General features: G+C 39.5%; 1 long non-coding RNA gene across 1 annotated transcript; it reads left to right on the top strand.

The window, feature by feature from the left end:
• The first annotated feature begins 2,577 nt into the window (after positions 1-2,577).
• Positions 2,578-8,998, top strand: LOC107316219. The gene is made up of 4 exons (XR_001556240.1): positions 2,578-2,714; positions 4,770-4,881; positions 7,294-7,455; positions 7,646-8,998. It is a non-coding gene; the product is annotated as an uncharacterized LOC107316219 (long non-coding RNA).
• The last annotated feature ends 3,046 nt before the right edge of the window (positions 8,999-12,044 follow it).

The following is a 12,044-nucleotide window of genomic DNA, read 5'->3' on the forward strand; positions in this document are numbered from 1 at the left end:
ATCTCCAAAGAACTCCCATTAGAGTCTGTTGGGTCAATAACCCACAAACTAACAAGGATTTACATGATAGACCATAACAGCTGTTTGGAAGCCATTGCATTTTGTCAATGCAAAATCCAGTTTTCAAAATATTGTGATATACTTAATTATGAGAGAGGTCCCAATGGTGTTGAAGCTGCTACTCTAAGCTACAGCATAACAAATATATGGTATCTAAGTTTGGAACTGGATCACAGTAGCTTATTTAGTTGATTCCTTGAAACTGCTGAGATGCCACTGCACTTCTTTGAATGAAACTGAAAACTTAGAACAAAGCAATCTGTGCAGACAGTGCACAATGCAATGTGCTTGCACTGAGAGAAGATAAAGATGAAAATATCTTTTCTATGTTCCTCTGCTGTGTATTCAACAGGGATGCTTGAATTATCAGAATAATGTTGTGAGCAGTTTCCAAGCACACCCAAACTGGGTGAAATCTGTACAGGAGGACAGAGAGGAGATGCTGCTCTGCCCTCGCTTCCCATCACTCTTTGCTCAGGGTGTCCAGAAATTAATTCCAGTTTCGTTAAATTTAGAGCAGCCTCAAAATTCCTCTAATTGATACTGGGAAGAGGGACTTTCTGTGCACCAATTTCATTATTTTCTTTGACAGCTGTGCTCACTTCGCTGCTGCAGAGAGATGCCTGCACCAGTGGAAGCAACCAGAGGAAAAAGAGAGGGGATTCCCAGTTTTTACTGACTGCTTCTTTTGTGCCAGGACAGTGGTATTAAACAGACATAGAAAACAGTGTGGTCTAACTCCATTTCCCCAGGTGTTTGTATGGTAAAATGATGTGAATGTAGAGCATACCAAGAATACTGTTGCGATTACACACTAAATCTGCAAAAGACCTCAGCATTAAAAATTAATCTCAGGACTTCATTATTCCTTTGTAACTCAGCGCTGCAATGATCTTTGTGTAGCAGAGGTCTCTGCAGTGCTCATATGTGCTCTTACGCTCAGGCAGAATGCCATGAATTAAGGATGGAGCGCAAACCTTGCCTTTGAATTTCCTGGCTTTTGTTAGTTTGTGTCATAAACTCAACATTATTCAAATCTAGGGTTTTGTATTTAATATTATTAAATGCCTCCTCATCAATGCCAAGTCTGTAATTGGTCACAGTGAATAGGTGATTAGACAGATAAAGTGCAATTGTGATTGTAAAAACTATCACCAGGTTTGCAGAGGACAATAATTATGTAGCTTACAATGTTTGAAAATATTGCCTAAATTTCTCTCCCACATGTTGTTTGTGATGGAAAACAATTACACAAAGGATTCTTTTTCTAAGCTGCCTCTGATTCAGATTTGCCTGATGAATGGTCTTTATACCGAACCCAGAGCATTTGTTCCAAGTAAATTATATGCCACTGCAAATGCAAAAGGTCTGCTTCACAATGTTTATTGGGATAAATTAAATCTTCTAAGGATGGTAAACAGAAGGCCTCAATAATTATTCACTTCTGTATAGTTTAAACTGAAAAGGATGTTGCAGTTAGGAGGATGGAGATGAGGCAAACAACACTCCCCTCATTGTGTTAACAACATAAGAGGTACAATAGGGAAATTTAATTTGATACTGATCTACATGAGGCACAACACAGCAACACAGTTTCAAATGCTACTTTTCTAATGGCAGCCTTTGAATTGCAAATCTCTACCAAATCCACCTGAATCATTACTTGAACGCGTTCCCAATCAAGTCAAGGAGTTCTCTCGTTGGCTTCCAGAGGGTCAGGAGGAGGTTCTGCCTCCTTGTGCTTTCAGGAGGTAGACATAAAATCCGATGGATGCTTTCCTTGGGGAAGACTTCATCCTGCAAGGTGACTGGCACGCAGGCAGCTTGACAAAAAGGATGCTGCTGGCCTTTGCTGCAGCGAGCCCAATTTCTCCTTGCACTGAAAGGTCAAATCCCAGAATAGTCTGCAGCCCTTTTGTAAGTGCTTTGCTCAGAAGGGATACTTTCGTCAGTTGGCAGCGATTTGAAAACATTCTGTCTCTTCTGTGGGCCATCCAAAGTGTGACAATCTTTCATTTAATGCTGTTGGGCCCCTGAAGGAAAATTGCTCTGAAGGGCAGAAAGGTGGGTGCTTCTCATTGCACCTCCAGCATCACAGAGCTGTGTGCCATGTGTCAGCATAGAAAATTCCTGGTGGCTTTTCACTTCATGTGAGAACATCATATCTCATAGGGAAGGAAGTGCAGTGAGCCATCTTTGCACTTATAGTGTATTCTCCTTGAGACTATGAAAAATATATGGGACCTTTTAAGGATGTTGGTTCATTAGTTTATGATCTAGTTAAATATAAAATTGGATCCTGAATGTTTACAACACAAGTTGTCAGCTCATTTTAGCTGATCTAGCAGTTCATTCTTGTAACTGCTGGAGTATTTCTAACTTTCTAGATAGTTAAAACTCTCTGAAATCTCATGCATGGGTTATTCATTAATATCCCACGGGCTATTAAAATGCCCTACAGAAAAAATATTATCTGTTATTCAGCTAAACTGCAGTCAGTGTTAGACTATTTCTAAAAAGAAAAAAAGAAAAAGAAAAAGAAAATACTTATTTGCTTTGCTTTTAACCCTAATTTTGCATTTTAGGTGCTTGATTCACTGCAGCATTTCTGGAAAGGTCCTCATCACTTTCCTACTCTTCTTCAGCGGTCACAGGTACTCCTTTAGCTCACATTCATGTGTACATTCCCATTCAGAAGCTGTATGATTGGGGTAATATCTGGTATTGAACACTTCTGTATTTAGACATACAGATGTATGTCTATATATGTATGTATATACATATACAGATCTGTATTTAGAAATACAGATGTGTTTGCAGGATTTGATGCTTGGATTGGATGATTCTAGTGGTTTTTTCCAACCTGGATGACTCTATGATCATATGATTCTACTTGAAGGCAACAATTGGCTCTTTGGTTGACCCTCCAATTCTCAGTACACCCCAGACATCTATCTTGAAAATAATGGATAAAAGACAGAGTTAGAATTTTATCTGTGTTGTGCAGCAGGGGGAGGGCAAAGAGGAAAGATCTGGGAAGGCTGTGGAGATCTATGAGCACATATACATGTGGAGGCGACAGGCCATAGAAAGTAGACGTGTGTGCTTCAGTCCTTTGAGTACTGCTAGTAAAATGCACATGAACACATACTGCATATTCACCTCTGAGGATGGCACAGATAGTATTTATAAGATGTGGATACTCTCTTTTAATGTTTGCTGCGCTTTGTAAATCAAAATATACCTCTGTTAACTCCAAGTTTTTCTCCGCTTAGCAGATGGCCAAAGGAAGCAATTATGTTGTATACTAAACAAGCAAGCTTCTCTTTGCAAAACAAGTCACTAAAATCCTTTATTTGTGAACAAGCGTTTATTAATGACCTTTTTGAATTTTACTACTGAGCCTCGCAATAATGGACGGGCATTGTTAGAAATGTAAATGTAAAGAGATAAGGAAATTTTCAGGCAAATCTATGTTTAATTTCAAAGAAAGCTGCTCTCTTCTAATGACCCTGTTTGCATGGATATCTGATAGTAAAGCTAGGGAAGGGTCACAGTAGATAAAACCTAACAGATCATTGAATGGAAAACAAATATTTATTTTCTCTTTGTCTCTTTGGGACTCATTTGCATTAAAACTGAAGCATTTCCAGAGACGGTTGGTGAAAATAAAAGCTCATTTATGCATTTAATATTAGGAAAGCTCTTTGAGATTGAGGTTGTATAAATACTGATTCCACTCCGCATCCTCGCCTTTCCAGGGAGAACACCAAGCAGAGAAAAATGATACAGACATTTGGTCTGTTGTATACCTCAAATTTACATTTTATTGCACCAATGTGTTTTTATAACTGTATCATAGATATCATCGTCACGCTTGGCTTATTTGTGAATTCCAGCTCCTATTCTCTGAAGCTATTTGTCACTTATTTTAACCTTGAGCATAGTCTCATAAACAAAACACCTCCCTCAGTCCATGTTGTCCGACTACTTGGAACACTTGGGAGTTATCTCTACCAGTCTCTCTGCTTTGGTGCTCTCAAAACCTTTTGTATTCATTCAGTGTCATGAGATTCCTTTTAGAAATTAAAAGAATCCCACCACAGCAGCTGCTTTTTACTGAATGAATTGCTAGAATTTGCTCAAGTCTGGGAAACTTGAGGTCACCCATTAATTTTTTGAAAGGGTTGGACTGACAAGAGATTCACCCAAGTCCATTTTGCACTGGGATGTTCCCAGCAGAGACAAGGTTGGCCTCACCAGAATGGCATGGGCAGTACTGGTCTGTAGCAGAGCTGCGGACCCTACATTTGGTGTCTCTGAAGGGGATGCTGGCAAACAAGATATTTTGCACTCTGTTTTATTTCTAGCATTGTTGTTTTTGACACTCAATGAAGTTAGAAAGTGTGATCATCTCACTGAGAAGGCCTCAAGGTTTATTGTCTGCTTGGTGGGAATAAGCACAGTGCAGGATTTGATTGTTTTGAAAGCTCTAATCTAGAAAGCCATACAAGCATATATTTCTTTTAAACAAGTATCTGATTTATTTTTAAGTGATCCAAGTTAAAAAGGAACTGGGATTGAAGTTGTACAGTCATTAGGAGCCCTTAATGAAATTTTATATGGAATAGCATTTAATATACAAAATAATTGTCTCTGTGTTGATTTAAGATTAACCTGAGTCTTTAGTATTCCTTTCTGAATGGCAGCTTCAGTCTTTGGATAGATTGCCTTTGAAGTCAATAGGAGAAGCCACGTGTTCATCAAAATATGGAAGTTATCTTTCTCATTAACCTTGAGAAGCTTCATCGATTACTGGCAGTAAGTAAGATCTGATGGATTTAGAAAAATAACTGCTTCAAAAACAATTTTCAAGGCATATTTGACAATGAGTGAAATGAAGCCACAAAAGTACAGGATGGAGATGAATTGGTGCAGCTAGCTCAGAATTGTTTTGTATGGCAGTTCAATTAGCTTTACTGCTATGCTAAAGAAGGCAAAAATCTCCATTTTGCCATTTTCCAGTCAGAATCAGCATCTACCTGTGATGTAGAGATTAATAGAAGCAGAGAACCATCCGAGTACCACGATGACACTCCAGTATGATCATTTTACTGAGAAGTCACCGCTACTGTGTTGCATTTAAACTTGAAAATGTGACTGTATGATTATAATTTAACAGGGAAATGAATGCGTTCCCCATGGGTTTGCGAGATGTCAGAAGGTGTTTCTGAAGAGATTTCCATTCCACTTTTTTTACTTGAAAGGACTTTGCAAACCTTGATAACTTTAGCTGCCTAAATAGTAGTTCTGCAATCTATTAATGCTGCTTCGCCAATAGATATAACAATATTAATTTCAGCCTTGTTGAATGAGTGTTTGGAAAGTACGAAACTGACAGGTGTGGGAGGCTCTGCATTTTGAGCTTCTGAACCATTAAGGACCGCATGTTTAAACTTTAACTGGCGGAACTGCCTTCCTTTCAATTTTCTCAATATGTATTAGACACGATAATGCATTTTTTAACAAAAGGAACTGTGCTATCACTCAACTAAAGGCTTTCTAAGATTAAATGAGTGTCTGGCCTACTTTACTTTGCCTTCATCAGAGACACTAGAAATAAAAGCAGCCTCTCTGAGTGTACTGTCCATCTGTTTCCCAAGCAGATAATAGCATCTTGTCTGTCCTAGCAATTTCAGTAGGCCCAAATATCGGAGACTTGCAACTTTTCTTGCAAGCCAAGTGTATTTCAGCTACTGTAACCTTTACTTCTGTTATGTGTCTGCTCTTTACATTCTTCAGGGGATTCGGCTACATTCTAAGCTAGAGCAGATTTCCTTTCCACTTCTGTTGCCACCATCCAGCCCACGCTAGAGCCTCTGTAGCTTTGTATCTCCTCAGGACTCCTTTCCAGTACCCTGACATATCTCTGTGATCACTCTCCTTGCATAATGTATGCATTATGAGACAAGAGAGATGCTGAAAATATGGCCCCAACCCTCCCTTGGTTGGTGTTTTTGAAGGGATGTCAGCTTTTAGTCTTGGAACAGGACAAGCCCACAGCAGTTCAGTTAATAACAAACAAACAAAAAACCCCAACAAAGGTGAGTGGTGTGCCACAGAAATGCTGGATGAATAATAATGATATAAGTATTGGTGTACTGATATAAAGAATGATGCAAAATTTTTATCCTCTATTACTTGATGAGCAGTGAGCTCCTGACATTTAAGACCTAAGCCTATGATCCTGAGGCAGAACACCCAACATATGGAGGGGTTTTCCTAAGCCAATATCATAGAGGTGACCAGTTTCAGTGGATGTGAATGTGGCACACTTTAGCCATAAGTATCCAGCTTTTCCTTCTTATTAAGATGTGACCCTTCCCCTGCTGCAGGATCATCTCTTATACTGTGATTTGCAGCAATTAATTGGTCTCCTCTAAACTGACTAGCAAATCCATATACTACTGTAATTACCTGAATGTAAAATATTTAGGAAATATCTATCATGCTCTTGGAAGTCTCAGGTCATTGAAAGAAAGCCAATGAAATTGCAAACAAGCTGAAGGGATTGGATATCAGCTACATTTCCTCCCCCCTTCCCTGTTCTCTTGGCTCTTAGCATTTGTCTCTAGGGCATGACCAAATAGTGGGCATGTGTCATAAAGACATTTATCATGTAATTACAGCTTTAAGATCAGTTTCTGTTGATGCGAGATGATTACTGTGTATTTCACGCCTTTCAGGTTCCCAGCTGGGATTCAGAGATTTAAGGACGTGGGATATATATATTTTTAATTTATGAGATGGCCATTTAATTAATTGGAGCATAAGAGTTCAGTCACTGACCGAATCAGAATCCTGCAAAACAGAGAGAACAAGATGTTTTATGAAGTTTCAATATTTTTGACACATAGAAGTTGGAAAAGCAAAGACCTTTGTTTCCTCTCCAAGGAACAGAACGTTTCTGTGGAGCGAGAAAAATGACACATCAAATTAATTCATTGTGAAACCTGATATTAGAATAAGAATACCGTTAAAATGAGTCTATTTTAGGCTTGACTTAAAATGTATTGTTCTTCTGTGTTAGCAATAGCTCTGTGCCATTTCCATATGGCTTACATCAATACATGCATTTTAAAATCTAGGCTCAGGCGTTGCGACTGTGACTCCTTCAATTCCTTTCAAGATTTTATATTGTGTTTTTATTTGACTTTGTGCTTTCAAATGCAGATCCAGTTTGACTTGAGTGGAACCCTGTCACCAAGGTGATTGTGCAGCTGGTTTTCCAGTGTTTCTAATACTAAATTTCTGTGAGCTTTCTGTTCAACTCCTATTTCTTCTGATACTGGCTCAGCAATTGGATCACCCCTGTGGCCGTTTAAGGACAAGATGGTGAGCAAGCCTACGTTTTAGAGTAACTATACAGCAAAATGGTATTGCATGTCATCACACAAAAGCATTCCCGAGTGCTGGAGTTGGGTGTTCTTGCAGGCTGTTCTCCCTGGCATTGAAACACCTGTCTGGGTGCAGTCAGACCTGGGAGGCTGGGATAATTAAGTCTGAGTTCTTCTACCTGAAATAGGGTTGGCTGGCTGAGCTCCTGGACGTCACAACTCCTGCTGTGGAGATAGTTGCTTGTAGCACCTCCAGCGCTACTGTTGCAGCTTCAGATATCATTTGTTTCCAAACAACTAGTCTCAACTTCTTGTTCTCTGGATAACGTACTTGCCTCGTGGAAGCTACTGCAGCAACATGAAAGAGAAGGGAGTTATCACAGCTGAAGCCTGTGGCCCTATTTGACTCCTGCTGGAGGAAAGCTAAACATGCAAATCAGGCAGCGGCTGATGATACAGCAGGGTGCAATATACACAGGAAGGAAAACAAAGAGAGATGAGTCCTGACAGCAGAGAAATTACATCTGGCTTCATCTGAGGGCACAGACCTGGCCCCGGCTGCCCCAAGATCACTGCACACTGCCAGCCAAGCTGTTCTCATGCTTAATTTACAGCCTACAAGGTTCGTGCATCACCTAATGAAAAATCTCGATGGGAACTTTGCAGGAGAAAGTAGGACAGTTGGCACATTATTCACGTTTCAGCAGAGGAGGGGAGAGCTCCTTTTGCCATGAGAACTGACCTCGTGGTGGTTTGACCTGCACAGAGGGCTGTCATTGGGGCTTTGTGATCATTCCAATTTGGATTGCAATGTTATGTGGAGAGTAACACTGGACTCTATTATCTTGCATTGCCCTTTCCATAACTCAGTGCCATGTTTATATCACAGCAGCAGTTTGAGGAATTTGAGAAATTTCTGTGTAGGTAGTCCAGCCTTGATGCTGAGAGCTGCTTGCTGTCAGCAGCACCATTCACTCTGCATACATCTCGTGTGGGAAAAGCAATAAGAATTACCTCAAGATTACCCATGACCTCAATTAGAATTTGTTTTTTTTCCTATGAGTTGTATTATTGGTAGCTGAAATGGCTACACTACAAGTGGCCTTTTATTCACCTGCCTTCAATGGCCCAGAGGCACCAACCAACACTCCCTCCAAACTGAGATCTTCATTCTCACTGACTTCAGGTGAAGCTTCTTTCTCCCCGTGAGTACCCATCAGTTACATCTCCATTCAAGAAGCAGAGCATCACTACCCAGATCTGCAGCTGAACGCTACGGTTTTCTTGACAACACCAGTAGTTTTGCACAGTCCACAGTCAGAAGTTCTTATGGACAGAATTATGCTTTATCCACTTGAGCCTTCATAGTTTCCAAAATTTCACATGGTCTTTTCCAAACTCCAACATCTTACACATTTTCCAAGTTCTTTGGAGCAACCTCTCAGGCAGAAGGGTATTACTATATCTGTAGCTATAGTCCCAGGTAATTGAATTCACCTCTTCCTCAACAACTTGGCTCTGAATCATGTTCTTTTTAAATAATAAAGTGAAATATAAAATAAACATGACTACAAAATGTCTATTTTGTTTGACATGGGTCTCAGTAACAGAAAATGGGATTTTACTGTGCTAATAAGTGAGTAGAGATTGCCCTTTCCTGTGATGTACATGTGCCTCATAGGTGAATTTATCTCCCTGCATCTTAGCACTTTAAAGCAGTAATATAAAATGTTGAAGGCTCTGTGACTTAGGAATATGTCTAACTAAAAACAATTTTCTCACAAACCAATTTTCACCCTCTTTTAGAAACTGATATATGGTTAATATTTAATACCAATATATTCATGAAAAATTCAGCTGCTAATAAATGGACTTTATTTGTTTTCTACCCTTTAAATTGCCCCTGCTGCTATCTTAAAACTGTTGATAGACAGACTATCTAAGCAGAAGTAAGTATTCATTTGTTATGGGTTGTTTCATGTTTGTATAAGCTGCTTAGCTTCAGAGGTGTCTCCTAGCTTAAACTGTAGCAGGAACATCAAGCAAACAGCAATTCCTAGCTCCCACCTGCTTTTCAGAGGAATCTGCTCTCAGTACTACTTGGTGCAGAGAGGTACCTATCATGACCATCGCTTACAAGAGCGAATTCATACCAGCAAACACTTCAGTGATGTACTTGGTTTCCAGACTTACCTCATCCTTTCTATCTGCTGGCATCACATAGAATGGTGTTGAGCACAAAGCTCTTGATTATTTTGCTTCTCCTGTGCCTAGAGATGCAGTGTTATATGTTGTATTTATTAAAATGGAAGCATAAAAATCACACCAGAACCCAGATGCTGCATTCCTGCATGCTCTGAACTGCCTGGTCCACGGTCTTTCAAGGACAATTACACTTTTCACTTAGAAGAGAAACATCATCATTTCTACATGTTTTCTCTCATTGCATCAAAACTCACCCTTGCCCTAAGAAAGCTCACATTTAGTTCTGTGTGGAATACCCAGGCAGGTAACAAGGTGGTGTTTCTTCATTTCATCCCTCTCGGTTTTAAAAGAAAAATCTCTGCGTAATATTTCTAGCCTCATCTCTTAAAAAATAAAGAAATAAATAAATAACAATAACAGGGGGAGAGAGAAGCATCAAAAGCAATTTTTCTTTTCCACATGCCAATGTGATAAACCCAGCTGTCAGGCTTTTTGCGGTGATGTGATTCAGATCCCTTCCGTGTGGGGTGTTAGCTCTGCATTTAGTCTTCCTGGACTACGATGAAGGACAGCGATTACTCCGGTGATTCAAGCTAAAAGCTGCTGGAGAGGCATTAGAATACAGGAAACGTATAGGGGAATGCAATTTCAAAGTGGATGAAAAATGTGTGAGTGGATGAACATTCAGTTAGGTAATTACAGCTTAGGTTTAGTCCTGAATTTTCTTCGTCTTCACTCCAGGGAGAGCCTAATGGCCAGACCTGAGTTTTTAATGGCAACATTTGGGCAAAAAGTATGGCTATTATGTGAGCAAATGTAGCACTTTATCCTGGAGGAATGGATATCACCTTCAGTGTCAAAAGTAAGGAAGAATCAACTTATCCATGTGAGCTATGAAAGTTTTGGGTGAGAAATCCTAGAATGGTCCTCTCTGTGGGGAGGGGAAGGAGATGCTGTCAGAAAGAGTACAAAGTGCACAGCCAGAGATGTGTGCCCAGCATTCTGTTTGTCAGTTCCATTCACCTCAGTAATGTTAGCCCAGCTTCACAACAGCAGAAGCAAAGAATCAGGTCCATAGTTTGTGCAAAATGAAGTAGTTTGGACCAAAAGAGATACAAAGCTAAATGAAATGGTAAGTGCCATTTTCATTGTTAGATGAAATGCATATCTCACGGTGCTGGTTCTGAGAACAAGGAGAACTGTAATATTGATAGAACATGGTGGTGCTACCCAAAAATCAGACTATACAACCGAGAATGTTGCCCAGATGCTTTTGAACTTCCCAAGGAGCCTATAATAACAGTACCCCAAATTAATCATAGCTCAAGAAAGCTCACTTTACATAAAAGTTGAATATTTCATTATTTTCATTTTGAGTTAAGAAAAAAAAAAAAAAAACAACAACCAAGAATTGAAAGCAGAGAACAAAATTTATTCTGGCTCCTCTGTTTCAGTTCAGCAGATGAACACACTGCTGTAACTGCTCAAAAAGCTTCCTATGGCCCTATTTCTGGAAATGGACACAAATTACCATTAACTGTGGTGTGTCTGAGAGTAACAAAAGGTGCAAAGCAAAGTGTAATGGACAAGCACCTGGCCCTGCCATTCAGGTTGAAGTCAGGTTGAAGTCTCCTTCCAGGTTCCAGCCTGGACCAAGGGTGGGACAGTGGCAGAAATCTCGCTTTTCCTGCCTTTGGCATGGCGCTTGTATGGATTTTACATGGCTGGAGAAAGGATCTTCAAGTTTTCTGGACAAAGGCTCTCTCATGAGATATTCTGCACCACCTGAAGCCCTAAAAGCTTAGAAAGCTACCCACACCACCTGCCTATCAGAAATGACCCCTAATTTTTAACTTTTTTTTATTTTTTTATTTTTTTTTAGCAGAGTAATGGTGACAGAAATGTACAGGCACCACATCAACAAACTTCCAGAGGGATTTCCCTCATTATTTACCATCGTTCTTCATATTTCTATTACTAGGAACGTGATCCCTCAAACAATCACAATCTGAATGTTCTTAAGCTGAGCTGATATACTGTACTTAATAGCCTGGTGACTCCTTGGATTAGACTGATAGAGCTGGTGATGAATAGGGTAAGAATAGTTAACAGCCATTCTTAAACAACTTTGAGTGTCATTAATTTTGTTATAGGACAGATTAATCTGAAATGTCAGGACTTGCTGTACTAGACCTAAAATTGTATTTTCAAACCAATTTTAACAGATTGTATTTCACTCTTGACACAAAATTCATTTGCTTGCCTTAGATTGCAGCTTTTATTGTAATTGCATCAAATTAAATCAGGGCATTAGATCCTTAGAAAACTAAGGTGAAGTTAGAGGAAAATAGTTCTTTCCATGTTCCTTTTATATATTTATAT

The sequence above is a fragment of the Coturnix japonica genome, chromosome 6 (assembly GCF_001577835.2).
Source record: "Coturnix japonica isolate 7356 chromosome 6, Coturnix japonica 2.1, whole genome shotgun sequence".
Taxonomy (NCBI): Eukaryota; Metazoa; Chordata; class Aves; order Galliformes; family Phasianidae; genus Coturnix; species Coturnix japonica.